Source organism: Dasypus novemcinctus, chromosome 1 (genome assembly GCF_030445035.2).
Source record: "Dasypus novemcinctus isolate mDasNov1 chromosome 1, mDasNov1.1.hap2, whole genome shotgun sequence".
In the NCBI taxonomy this organism is placed as follows: Eukaryota; Metazoa; Chordata; class Mammalia; order Cingulata; family Dasypodidae; genus Dasypus; species Dasypus novemcinctus.
The window spans coordinates 81,320,618-81,335,094 of NC_080673.1; the positions used below are offsets into that span (position 1 = coordinate 81,320,618).

Here is a 14,477-nt window from a genome sequence, read left to right on the forward strand (position 1 = left end):
ATGGTGATGTTAAACAATACTTTCGATAGCTCTGAAAGTGTAATGGGAAGCATGATTTCATAAGAAGAAAATTAGCTATGTAGGTAACATTATTATATAATTTCCCACAGGATCTCTACATCAGGACAGATTTTATTATATCCTAAAACAAGTAGCCTACATTCACTTTAGATATAAAATGATGCTGAATTCAACAATATCAAAAGGCAGCTCACAGTACGAGCAAAGACATCTGTTAATGGTACTATGAATAGTTATGAACTGAGGTGCTTAAATGACTTTGCCAGTAGAGCATTGCCTCCTAATTTATTTTTATAGCAAATGGAAGCCTCATTTTTCATGGTTGAGTAGTTTGCATTCAAATGTACCAATAACTTCAAATGAAATCACTTCTACACAGCATGCTTTATTGTAGAACATAAGATGGAATTGCTAATGGTCTGCTGATGGGTAGGCATATTCTCCATCAGCAATTTTGTCTCAATCTTTATTTTTTGTTTTGTAAAATAATTTTGTAAAGAAAAAGTATTTTTGTTGTAATATTATAAAACATTTTTTACAAGAATATTTAAAATAATTCTCAAGTGTGTTAATCTAAAAATATATAAATATTATCTCTTGGGACTCTAATTGTTTAATGTATATTCCAGTACAATCTTTATTTTTTGTTTTGTAAAATAATTTTGTAAAGAAAAAGTATTTTTGTTGTAATATTATAAAACATTTTTTACAAGAATATTTAAAATAATTCTCAAGTGTGTTAATCTAAAAATATATAAATATTATCTCTTGGGACTCTAACTGTTTAATGTATATTCCAGTACATTGTAGCTGAAAATTACTATGGGATTTTTATTTAGAAAAACGTGTCATTAAAAGAATTTCATGGTAAAAACTATTGAAGGGAATTTATTTATAAATAAGAACACAATGAAAGTGACAACTCTATACTTAGAAAAGAATCATAGATACTTGGACAAGAATTACATTACCAAAGCTGCAAATTTAAAATACTTTAATACATTGCTTCATTCACCACTTTTGAATTACTTTTCAAGAGTTGTGATCATTAAGTTCACATGTATGGATTTGTCTTTTTTCCTGAGTGAGAAAATAGAAAAGTAAAACCACTTTAATACTAAACATTTAACTCATGAATTTCCACCTAAACATTATTTGTTCACCTAAAGAATTCTATATTAAGGAATAATAAACCTTTGTAAAACAAAGAATTGTACTATTTTGTCTATGAATTTGCAACAATAGCAATAATATTGACTATATGTTTTTCCATTTTTAAATGTGACATAATCGATTTCAAAATCTTCAGACATATAAACTGCAATGGATTATTTAAAACTAAATAAGACAGAATTATCACACTCACAAGAATTTATAATAATGAAGTAGTGACAGGAAAGGGTCACGTATTTTGTCAGTAGGAAATTCAGCTTTGCATTTTAGGGGGAAAAGAAGATTGAATGAATTTGCAAATCAAACAGATGGTGGAATAAGACAACAACAATGACAAAAGTAATTAATTAATTAATATAATTTACCCTTATTTAGCACTTACAATTTGCCAGAACTGTAAATGTCACTTATTTGCATATAACCATATTTTCTTTCTCAAAAATTCTATAACAAAAATATTATGCACCCTATGATTCTCAAATTTTACCTTTTTTTTTTGAGGAAACAGGTTTGGAAAGAAAATATGGCCAGCCCAATGGCATACAGATGAAAATAAGGAAACCAGGTAATCTGCTAGCAGAGACTACTCAGAACCATATTTAATAAAATTTGTATTATTATTATTAATTTTCACTTATCATAACCCACAGGTCAAAATTTGCATCTCTAGTCTATTTTGTTTAAGACACAATAACAACACAAACAACAGATGCTTAGAATAATGAAAACTTACGTTTATCAAATGAATGGATGCCATACTGAGGGAAACAGAAATAATTTTCTCCTTAACTATTCTACCTTTCAGTATATACCAGAGAGATTATGAAAAGCTTTTGCAAAATGCTAAATCATTCAGAGAAAGATCTCAACTATCTTATAGCTGACAAAAATTTGAATAACTGTTTTACCATGATTATATTAATTAATTCAAAATTACTAATTTGCCTAAATTTTATTAACGGAAAGCTATTTTTTATATCTAGGTCTGAAAGAGAAATTATTATATAGACAAGGTATCTACAACAACAAAATTATTCTACCAATATTTTCTTCCTTGAATAATAGTTCTAAACCCAAAATGTGTTGTTTTTCCATCATGCTCAAAGAATTGACTTTCACAGTCCATATAGGAGGGGGCATAGGGGAGCTTTTAATGTTAAGCATTGAGATTTCAACTTCTCAAAGACAAAAGCTGATAAAAGCCCTGAAAAGAGGAGGCATAAAAATCTAACATCTGAAGAAAGTAGGCAGTGAGAGTAACATACGTGTTATAACTATAATCCTGGATAAATCCTACTGTTCTTTGGATCAGAAAAATAAAGATGTCTTCAAAAAGGTTTTTAAAAAGTAGGTTTTGATTCTACTTTACTCTCAGTGTGTAGCTATTAGACATTGTCCAAGCTGCAACATCAGAAAATAGCTCATCTACAGCATGAAGCTATATTCAGTGGCAGCAGAGTTGTCGCCTCCTTTGCCTGATCAGAATCTATGTTTTCCCCTTTCAATGATGACAACCCCTTATATCCACCTTAAAACAGATTGGGGCATAAAAGCAGGAAAACACTGAGTGCCTATTTTTGAGGGCAATTATTTTGGGGGAGAAAATGTAAAAGTTTTCATAAACAACGGGTGCTGAGAAGCTTAGAATTTCAAATTTCACATCAGTGCCAAAGAAAACCACCAACTACATTTGGTTTTCTGAAATAGCCACAAACTCAACTGGCAGTACCGTCTAAGTTCTGTAAAACCTTTCACAATGGATATCTGATAGAAATTCAGTATCATGGGCCTCAACTTGTACCACCAGCATCAGACTGAAGAGAGGATCTGAAAGCAGCAAAGTGAATCAGGGGCTGGGATGATGACACCATACTCAATCTTTTTTTGCAATTGTGTTTGTTCAAATGATAACTAAATTGAACCATAAAGTTAGAGTCAGAGGAAGACCAAGTCTGTTAAAAATATTGGCAATACAATTTGAAGATTTCTTGAAAAATTAAGTCACCTGAGACATGAATGGAACATAGATTTTTGGGGAAAAATATGCCTATGTAGCCGCTTCTAATAACTTAATCCCTGCATATCTTAAATAATATAATTGCCAGGTTTCTAGACAGCATTCTCATTGATCTAGAAGTCAGTGAAAGCAATGCACACTTCTTGGTTCATAGTTTTTAGACTTCTCAGCAGCATTCAACACTGGTGTAGACTGTGCCCTGATTCATGAATTTTTCTTTCCTTTGGATGCCTTTGAGAAAACATAAGGAGTACATAAGGTATCATTTATAGCTTTATCATCCATTGATATTCACGTAAGATTGGTACATGCTATCCTGTACGCATCTCTTCCACAAGATATCTTCAGGTAGAAACTTTATATATTTCAAATATTTTGACATCAAAAGGACTATGAAACTGCAGCAAACATTTTTATATTGATACCACTGTTTCATATGTAGAAAAGTCAATTGGGCTAAATTAGGAGATTAATATTAATATTAAATAGTTTCAATTCATGTTTTATTGGGTCTATTACATCATTGGAAACTATAAAATTAATCAACTTTCCTGAATGTGTGATGCCTATATTATCATTCTTAGAAAGCCCTTGCTCCTAAGGTGTTCAAAATATTCAGGTAATTTATAAACAAGCTATTCCAGAATTTTATTATTTGGTATATCTATGATAAGGACTGGAATACCTATTTTACCATTATTGTTGTCATTGTTATTAATTTCCAGTGACTCATATTTATCTTGTTTGTTTCTTCAGCAAAACAAAGAGCAATGTTGTTATGTTGTGGAAGACAAGAACCATACCTAATCGGTACTAGTAATGGTCTATTGGGGAAACCAATTACACAGGCAATTTGTTTCTGTTTAGCAGGATGCTGTCAGTTTACTAACTGTGCTCATGAGATATTAAATAATGGGATTTTGAACAATTTTAATTAATGCTAACTTAAATGGACTTATTATACAGAAAATTTTAAATAATCTAGAATAGCCCCAAATCATGTTTTGTTTTAATATTTGAACTGATATTGCCTTTCTTAAAGAAAATTATGTTCACCTCTCTTTGCATTTATTTTGCTAAAACATAACATAAAAATCCTAAAATACAGGGATTTAAGATTGTACATATAACAATCTTGTTCATACATTTTCTTCAAAGTAATAAATCTAACCTAGTCATAAACATGTTATATATTTATTATATCATATAATATATCATATTTTGTATAATATATATTTACATTAAAGTAATGTCTAATGAAATTATAATTTCAATTGTATAATTGAAAAATAAGCCTAACATAAATATTTTATTTAGAAATTGACAATATTATGAATGAGTTATCTTGAAAATCTTTATAAAATTAAATTTTACATATGCATTCATAGCTAGAGAGAATTGAAGTACTAAAATTGAATGAAATATAGAAATGGAAATAAATCTAGAACACTTAATAATTTAAATTAAAATTAGTTTTAAGTCTTTTTTCTTTTTAAATTTGACAGGACACTTAGAATTCACACTTGAAAAAACTTGAGGATGGCTTCTGTTTTCATTTTTAAAGAAAAATGAACTAATTAGAAAGAAAAGGGAAAGGCAGTTCACACATTATAAGATGGTAACTAGATCCTGTTACTACTTTTTGAAATTTGCCCTTTCTGTCTGTCTTCCATGCGTCACCTTTCATCTTTTTGACTTTTTATCTGGCAATAATGCTTGGTGCCAGTGTGCTTCTTGAAATTTCAAATTTTCACATTCAATTATGTGGTTATAGATCATGCAATTAAACAGATTCCTTTCCAACCAAGGGCAGTAGGTTTTCTCATATATGTAAGTGTAATCACAGGCTTGTGAGTAGGATTAAAAGTGGACGCTTTCTCTGACCCATTTTCTACTGAGATATACACATATTCATGAGATTATTTTGTGTATCTTTTTAATTTCCTTTGTTTCTTCCATAGTATTATGAAAATTTTTCTGTGAGTTTATAAACAATTACTTTTTTAATATTCATCTTATCAGTTTTATGTTAAAAAGTCTAGCAACATATAAATAGATACAGCTTGCTATAGTATTTGACAATGTTAGTAGATGAATTTAAGTACCTTATAAGCAAAGTACAGTGTAAAAGACTCTAATATTCATTTTAATATTTAATAAATGAATTTTCAGAATTTTATTTCTTGAATTAGAACAATAATTGCTCACATAATGCATTCCACTATAATAAGTAAATAGATCATATAAATGAACCAGAAGCTGAATTTTTCCAAATTAGGCAATAGTAATATGCTTGTAGTGGTCTCAAAAAGAAAAAAAAAGATTGAAATGTGTCCAAGGAAAACATGAACATTTTTTTGAGATTGTCTTTGGCCACTCTTGAACACAGTTTTGTAATCTTCATAGCTTTAAATATAGAATCAGTGGTGTGAAAAGAGATCATGCTGGAAATTTAAATATCTATTTCATATATAATTTGATGTCCTCACCCCATTCCTGACACCCCACTATTTTAAGGTAGTTTTGTCTTCTACAGTTGGTCAAAATTGACTAAAATATCAAAAGACCCTTATTTCAAATTTCACTCCATCGCAAAGGTAAACGTATCAACTAACTGGACCAGTTACATACTCTCTAGGAATGTAGATGATGTATATGGAAGCATAATGACCAAATGTAATAATTATTCCAACTCAAAACCCCCTACAACAAAGCACAGTCATTTACTGATACAGTAATAAAACATGAATAATGAAAGATTTAAGGCTAAAAATTTAAGAGTGATGATATAGGTGTGTTTCTCTTAATCAGTTTTCAGCCTCACAGACATGAGAACAGAGAAGGCAAAAAAGGGTTTGGAATGTGTTGGTTGGTGTTTAAAAAGGAGATTGTGTGAGGAAGATGAAGGTTCTGGCAAGATTGAAGTTGAAGTATTGATTCACAGATTTATATGAGTTTGGAAGAACTAATAAAGAATTAGTTTGTACAATGATTGTAAACAATGGAGTTGACTGACTACAGAGTCTAAGTTCAAATATGTTATAAATAAATAAAAGAGAACCAGAAGGAATAGTTGACATATTGGCTAAAAATTAAGATTTTAGAGATAAAGTGATTTAGAATTAAGACATAGGAGAATTTATTGAATTGTATTGAAGTGATATCCTGAAGTTTCATGGAAATGTTTAGTCTTGTGTCAGAAAAATTCCTCAAATTCCTAGAAAGAGAAATAAGAGATAAATGGCCAATGCAGTTCTGAGCATGGTATTTAATTGACTGGGAAATTTATGTCAGTTGAGACAGAAGTTAATTTGTAAATTTTCTTCTGGTAGAGATCCAAATAATGGAATATATTACTCCAGAGGCAACCCCAGGGCTTATGGCCTTGTTGGACATTACCTAGTTTTCTTTCAAACCCAGGGATCTTTTCCTAAAAATGTATTTTGTTAATTGCCTACATGCTGTTGTTTTTTGAGTTTTAACATTTTGCTGGCTTTCTCATTATTAATAAGTTAAAAATCTATGGCACGTATTCATTTAATGTTTACCTGCAACAAATTAACTGTAGCCATTAGTTTCATTATGAAGCATTACATTAGAACGCAGAAAATTTAGATGAAGAAAGTCATAGTCTTCACTCTTTTGTGGAGGAGAGATTAGATATGATCTGTGAAATTTTATATGATATACAAATTGTAAAGATTGGATTTATATGGAGGAGTATATAACCTCAAACCAAGAACACATCTTTATTATAATCAGTACTTTTCAATAGTTGCCTTGTAGTTATTTTAAATGTAGTGGGATTCATTTCACTGTGTCTCAACTCAGCTGTGACATAGTTATATAGTAGGATAAGAAAATGGTATTTAAGCATTCAAATAACATTTTGGCTATATAACCATTAAGATTATTTATGACTGGATTGCTCTGCTTTTAGGAAAATTTATGTATTAATAAATAGTAAATAATAGATTTCATTGTTCAATGTAGTTACAATATTGTTGACAGTAAGGCAGGCTTATTGTCACTTCACTTTTCTCAGGTAGAAACAGTCAATAATTTCTTACTTTCATGTTTCTTATTATGTAACTGGGTTATAATGATTCTTCATATGATTATTGTGAAAATAAATTCAGTTGATATACGTAAAGCCTTTAGGATAGTGTACTGCATAGCATGAAATAAATCTTCAAAAATTATTACCAGTTTCATTTTGTGATAATAAAATTATTACTATCAGGAAGCCATGAGCTTTAACTATTGACTTGAAAAGTTGGAAGACTTACGTATAAAATTTTTAAACATATGGAGATGGCTAATCAACAGAGATAATGATTAGGAATGCATTTTCTTGCCTGCTTTTCTTCAAAATTAAACCCATGTTTCTGAACATCTTTCTAGAAAAAATTCTTTAAATTTTAAGAGGCATAAAATTTATAAAGAAGATATGCATGTTCTTAAAAACATTAACATCAAATAATTTTATTCAACAGGCAAATAGGATTTTACTCAATCTGTGAGTTCAGATAAAGCAATGTTAAATGCTGAAAGATGTCTTAAATTATATTCTTCTGAAATTAAAGACGCTAAATAAAAACTTGTCATTGGATATAGTCAATACTTTCTGAAAATAGTCTGCCATACTAAAATAGCTTCCTAATAATGCTATTACTCCTTTAAAATTATATATAAATGATGTTTCTAGTGATTAGTTTAAGATGAATAAAAAAATACTTTGTCATTCTTCAGGCACTGCACAAAAGTGCTTTTTTCTCTTGTATGATAATTCTTTCTAGTTTTTAGTGTGCAGCTATATTCCTATGATCCAACTAATCCCAATAATGTACGCATAAGACACTAAAATATGAAACTTAATGCTTTCTGTAAATGACATGCATTCATATTTTTAAAGCAATAACATTAACAGTAAAAAGTGCAATAAAAATTTTATGTAAATACATCTAACTTCTTTACCTACATGGAACTGTGTTTTTAAACTTATCGTTTTATGCAGTACATACCTGGATGAATTTTAAAACATATTATCCCTTCAACACATTGCTTTTATTTTATACATTCTATTTACTTTTTTTTTTTTTTTTTTTTTGAGTTAGGCCAGTAATTTATTCAGACAGGGAGGGACAAGAAATGGGAAAAAATAATAGGGGTCTCAAGTAGAGGGTGTTAGAAATAAATCATCTTCTTCTGGAAGAAAATAAGGCTCACCCGATTGTGGAGAAGAAAAGAATTTATTCTCAATCTTGCAAAAAGGGGCGCACAACCAGAAAACATGGCCGGCGCCCCGAACAAAGAAAAATGACACAATTTATACCCCTAAGCCCAGTATGCAAGCCCTTCCTCTGTTTCTCCATAGATTGGATACTTCAGAAGTTACAACCTATCCGAGAAGATCTAACTTTCCCGCGCAAAAGTTTGTGATTAACTGCTTCCCTCATCACATTCCAACCATTTTTGTTTTTCCTGCTCCCCTCTGCCAAATAAGGAATGGAATGTGGTGCTGAATTGGTATTGGCTTAGCTCTTTCTGGGCATCTTCTTTCTTTTTCTTTTTTTTTTTTTTTACTCCCTATAGGACTGGCTTAAGCTGGTTTCCTTTGTTGCTGTTTAACCCGGGAGTGGGAGACTGAGACAGTAGGCTGCCAGGTTACATTCCTTTATGTGAAAACTAAACTAATCTTTGTTTCTTACAAGGGGAAGGGGGTGAAAAGTGATAAAGAGGGCTGATTTACAGGCTACAATTCCCCATTATAGATTATAAATGCCCAGGTTTACTTGTGTGGCCACGTGGTAGAGAAAAAATGGTGAGAGCAGTGTGCAGAGGGCAAGAAAGGGTCCAGAGACGAGAGCGGGAGAGCGAGTTTGGCTACTCTACTTACTTTTGCTCATGTGCAAAGAATAAACACTAAAATTTAGCATATGAATTAAATGCACGTTTGGAAACATACTACGGTAATTCTAAGCTAAACTTTTTTTTCTTAAAGATTTATTTATTTATTTATTTCTCTCCTCCGCCTCCCTCACCCGGGTTGTCTGTTCTCTGTGTCTATTTGCTGCGCCTTCTTTGTCCACTTCTGTTGTCGTCAGCGGCACGGGAATCTGTGTTTCTTTTTATTGCGTCATCTTGCGTCAGCTCTCCTGTGTGTGCGGCGCCATTCCTGGGCAGGCTGCACTTTCTTTCGCGCTGGGCGGCTCTCTTTACAGGGCGCACTCCTTGCACGTGGGGCTCCCCTACACGGGAGACACCCCTGCGTGGCAGGGCACTCCTTGCGTGCATCAGCACTGCACATGGGCCAACTGCACACGGGTCAAGGAGACCCAGGGTTTGAACCGTGGACCTCCCATGTGGTAGACGGATGTCCTAACCACTTATATACTAAACTTCTTGATTCAATGGTATGTCCCCTTGCTCACAATTCCTGATGGAAAAAAAAAAGGAGGACTGCATTAGCATTAATATTTCAGTAAAGATGGAAGAATAAAGCAATGATATATACACATTTCTAATACTCTCAAGTGAATGGATACTGGATGTGTTATTGTAGGGAAACAACTCTAATTAGTGGAGTCTGTGGAATTTGTTTAGATAACATGGATTGGTAAGATTTAGATAAACAGAGAGGAAGATGAGACCACTGGGGAATGATAAGAGCAAATAAATAGGCAAGGAAAACACAAGAGAGAGAAAGTTTATAAGCTGGGTTGCAGAGGACAGAAGACATGGGAAGTTAATGGAGACTTTGCACTATAAACATAGAAGATTATGATTAATGATACATTAGCCTCTCGGTAACAGTAAGGCAGAGGATTAAGGTTTTGAAAATACTAATTTATGAAAACAATCCTTATAGTGCAAACTATCATCAAGATCGGCCTTTAAATAATGTCATTTATGATTTCATATAAGAAAATCCTGAGACCATGTAGTCCCAGAGTTGGATCATTTAATGGCTCAGTGATGTCCTAAAAATCCCAGGTTCTTTTATACCTCTGCACTACCATCCTGAGCATTGTCCTATTAAGTTGCCCCTCCTTTTGGTTCTAATATGGTTATTAGAGTACCGGGCATGTAGAAAGAAATGGGAACATTCTTGTTTCTCCTCCCTGTTTAAAGATCAAGAAAGACTTTTAAAAAACTTTTTGAGAACACCTTCAGAAAAATTACACTTGTGTCATTGGACCAATTTGTATGAAATGCCTATGGTAAAGCCTATTATTTACTGAGTGGAGTAAAGCCAACAAGAATGATTTAGACCTAAAAAGATTCACTCCTTATGACCTTGGAAGGATCCAGTCTCTCTTGGCTGTTTACAGAAGGGTGAACAAAATTGGGATCCTACCAACAAGGAAGAAGAAACAGAATGGATATTTTTAAGACAATCAATAATGTTTCCCATAAAACAAAGTAGCTACAGGGCTGGTATAATGAAATTATGAGACAATATTTTTTCCTATACACAAATACAAGAATGTTCCTCTATACAGGGTGTTAAGAATATGGAGACACATGGGGGAAAAAAAACACAACTAATGTAATGCAAAGAAGATACTATATATCAATACTAAAGGTCAATAATGTGGGATATAAGATAGTATGGGATTTTTCCTTTTGAAGTAATAAAAATGTTCTGAAATGGACTGAGTTGATAACAGCACAACTCTGATGAAACTTAGAGCCACTGAGTGTATAGTATATAATTTGGATGAATTTTACAAGGGTTGGAACCATGTAACACAGTGGACTCTATAGTGAATGATGGACTGTGTTTAACAGTACAAACATGAGAATGTTCTTTCCTGAATTATAACAAATATACAATACTAATACATGGTGTTAATGGAAGGATAGTTTATATACACCAAATATAATCTATGGACTATGGATGGCAGTAATATTATGGAAATATTCTTTCATCATTTGTAACAAATGTGTCACAACAATGTAAGGTGTAAGATTTATTATGCTAATAATATATGTATGCTAAGATATTAATAACGTAAGGTGTAAGATTTCCTCAAATCTTCTTTCTGTCACTTTGTCCTTCTCTTCTCCTTCTGGGAATCTCATGTTGCAGATGATTGTATACTTAATACTGTCACTCAGGTCCCTTAAACACTGTTAATTTTTTTCTCTTCTTTTCTCTGTCTTTCTTTCTGAGTTTGATTGCCCTTCCTTCTAGTTCATTGATTTTCTCTTCTGCCTGTTCGAATCTGCTGTTTTATGCTTCTGCTCTGTTTTTATTTTCAATTAATGTGCTTTTCATTGGCATAAATTTTGTTGTTTCTATTTTTCAATTCCCCCCATGGGTTGCACCATTCCTAGAAGTACTGCAATACCAGGTTGATGCATGGAGCAGATCAAGCAAGCCCTTATTCCATGTCTTTGCTCCAAAAATACATTCACTGTATTGCCCTTGGATAGAGGACATAGGTGTTTTATTGATAAGAAGAGATACTACATATTATCTTACCAAACAGCTGAGAAGTGATTTTTTTAAATCTTTTTAAAATTAATAATTCTTCTTTATATGCCCACACATTGTCTTCTTAATATTCTACAGCTGTATAGCCACATTAATTTATTTCTATTTATATTTCTGTCATTTCCTTTTATTGATTTAGGAGATTTGTTTGTACTTCTTTGATTAGTTGTTTCAAAGTTTGATTTTTCTCTGGAGTTTTAATTTGTTCCCTTGACTGAGCCATATCTTCCTGTTTCTTAGTATGGCTTATAATTTTTTCTGATGTCTAGGCATATAATTATTTTGATGTGCTAAATATTTTTCTCTCCTGCCTATGATTTTACTGAACATTTGTAGTAGTCTGTGTTTAACTTTTTAGATTTTCTCAGGTCTTCTGCCCTATACGTAGGACTTTCTCCAGAAGAAAACTTGCTTTCCTCTGTTCCTTATCCAGGAATCTTGATCTGTTCTCTTTGTTTTCATGGTTGAAATTTCTCTCCAGCTCCTATGATTAGTTTAACTTCCCTTCCTCACTTAATGTCTCCATTTCATTACACTTTTCAGTCCTGGGACTTGTCCTGCCTTACAGCAGTTCATGATTCCCTTTTTGTTCCTTCAGACTTTTCTACCTCTAGTAACTTCCTTACACACTAGGAACCCAAGTGGGTCAACATACTAAAGGTTTTGTTGTTGTTGTTGTTATTGTTGTTGTTCAGGTGATCCAGTAATCAAAGTCTGGTTTGCATGTATGCACCCCTTTCCAACAGTTCTGCCATAGTCTTTTGTTTTCTGGGGGCCTTTTTGCAAGCACATACTTGCCATCCTTGCATCCTTGGGTCTCTGTGCCTACATACATCTGGGGTTTTAATTTGTTGCTGTGAGTAACTCTGACTTTGCTCTGATGGCAGGAGAAACCCAGGATATGACTCTTAAGCTGCTTGGGACCAACTGAGGTGGAGGGGTCCAGACTGTTTCTGGTCATAGATCTCCTACCATTTACGGTTTCCTTTTTTTTTTCTTTGATTTAGCATGTGTGACGTCCTTCTCCAGTCTCTATGGTCCTCCAGATTTCCAAGCAAGTGAGTGTGTCCCTTTATTCCTTGCTTCTTAGGGGAGACTTTTCCAGTGGATATCTTACCTTGCCATGTTGACGATGTTACCTCTATTGATAATCATTTGCCTTTGTTTCCAGTCTTTTGCTATTACCAAGAATTTTGTGCATTTGTATTTTCATATTTTTGCCTTTTGATCTTTGAGAAAGATATCTGAAGTCAGTCTGCTGGGTCATAAAATGAGTAGGTATATAATTTTTTGGTATCATCAATTTCTGCTTTTTGGAGACTGTGCTATTTTTTGTTTCCATCATCAAGATATGAGAACATCCTTAGTATCAAGTGTTTGGAATTATGACAATCTGATGAGGTGAGAAATATTATCTTAATTTTAGTTTGCATTTTTCTTATTACAAGAGAAGTTAAGCGTCTTTTAATATGGTTAAAAACCGTTTGTTCAGTTTGTGTTTCTAGTCAAGTTTGCTTTAAAATTAGTAACCTTTTCCTTTTTCCTTTTCTTTTGAGAAGGCTTTCATATACAAGACATTAACATTTTGTCTCTTATATGTTAATTTCTTTTTACTTTGTTACTCTATATTTGCCACATAATTTTAAAAATTAATGTAAGCATATCTATTAATCTCTCTTCTTGATTCTAAATATTGCCATACATAATAAAGAATTCTACTCATTGTTATATTTTAAAATGTTCCATAATAAAAAAAGCTGTAAAGAAAGATAGCAACCCTCTTTGAATTATAATTGTTCACAATTTAACTTCAATTTTATGGGTCACTCAGGCTTTATTTACATAGATTATCATGTGTGTCCTCAAAATGACTATGCAGAGTGGATTCTGTTATTATGCCAAGATATAGATGAGGAACTTAAAATAATATGGCCAATATAAATTGGAAAGAAATAACAAAGCCAGAATTTGAAACCACAGGAATTACTCTAGAAAGCATCATCTAACTTTCCCTATTGTATGTGGAAAGAATGCTTCAAGTTTAGGATAGCTGCTATTTCTCATTTGCTTTTTTATGTTATAATATTTAAAATATTGTTATGTCACCTTATTTTATTTAAATAAGTTTAGAATCAATTTATACATTCTTCTTTTGAGAAGTCAGATTATTAATTAACATTAGATCCAGAAAGTACTATTACATTTGAAAAATGAAAATTTCTCCCTACACATTGGAAATATCTGAGTAAGGATTCTTCAAAACTAAGTATAAATATGGGGTATTAAGTTTCTTTATTAAAAGCCATTGCTAACTGAATTTATTAAACTTCCAAATAGTAGCATTTAGTTTATTTGACAAATAATAATCAGAAAAGTCAAAAGTCTCCCAGTTTAGAAAGGCAACTTGTTACTTGGTTTTAGTGAAACATATTCTTCTGCTTGACATTTTTTTAGCAGCAGTTACAGCTACAGCTTTGATAAATACTGTGCGCTTAAAGAAGACTCTTTGTTTTCTACAGGATTATAAATAATTGATTAGTAGTCCATAAATGTGTTCCTAAAAGCTAAGACTGCCTTTAGTATTTAGCCCTATCCTGTCAATGCTAACAATGCCAGAGAGGACACAGAATGGAAAGACAGCGAAGGATTTATTGCTGTGTGATGTTCATGCAAATTAGTGTATACAATTTGCATATTTACCACACTTTAAATATGAATATGAGTCATAGCTTGAAAAAGAACCAAAGATTTTACATTTGTTGT

At 32.1% G+C, this 14,477-nt stretch overlaps 1 non-coding gene across 1 annotated transcript; it reads right to left on the reverse strand.

Moving 5' to 3' along the window:
• Positions 1 to 11,534: 11,534 nt before the first annotated feature.
• On the reverse strand, positions 11,535 to 11,721 carry LOC111759528 (U2 spliceosomal RNA). Its single transcript, XR_002793484.1, has one exon. It is a non-coding gene; the product is annotated as a U2 spliceosomal RNA (small nuclear RNA).
• Between the last annotated feature and the right edge of the window lie 2,756 nt (positions 11,722 to 14,477).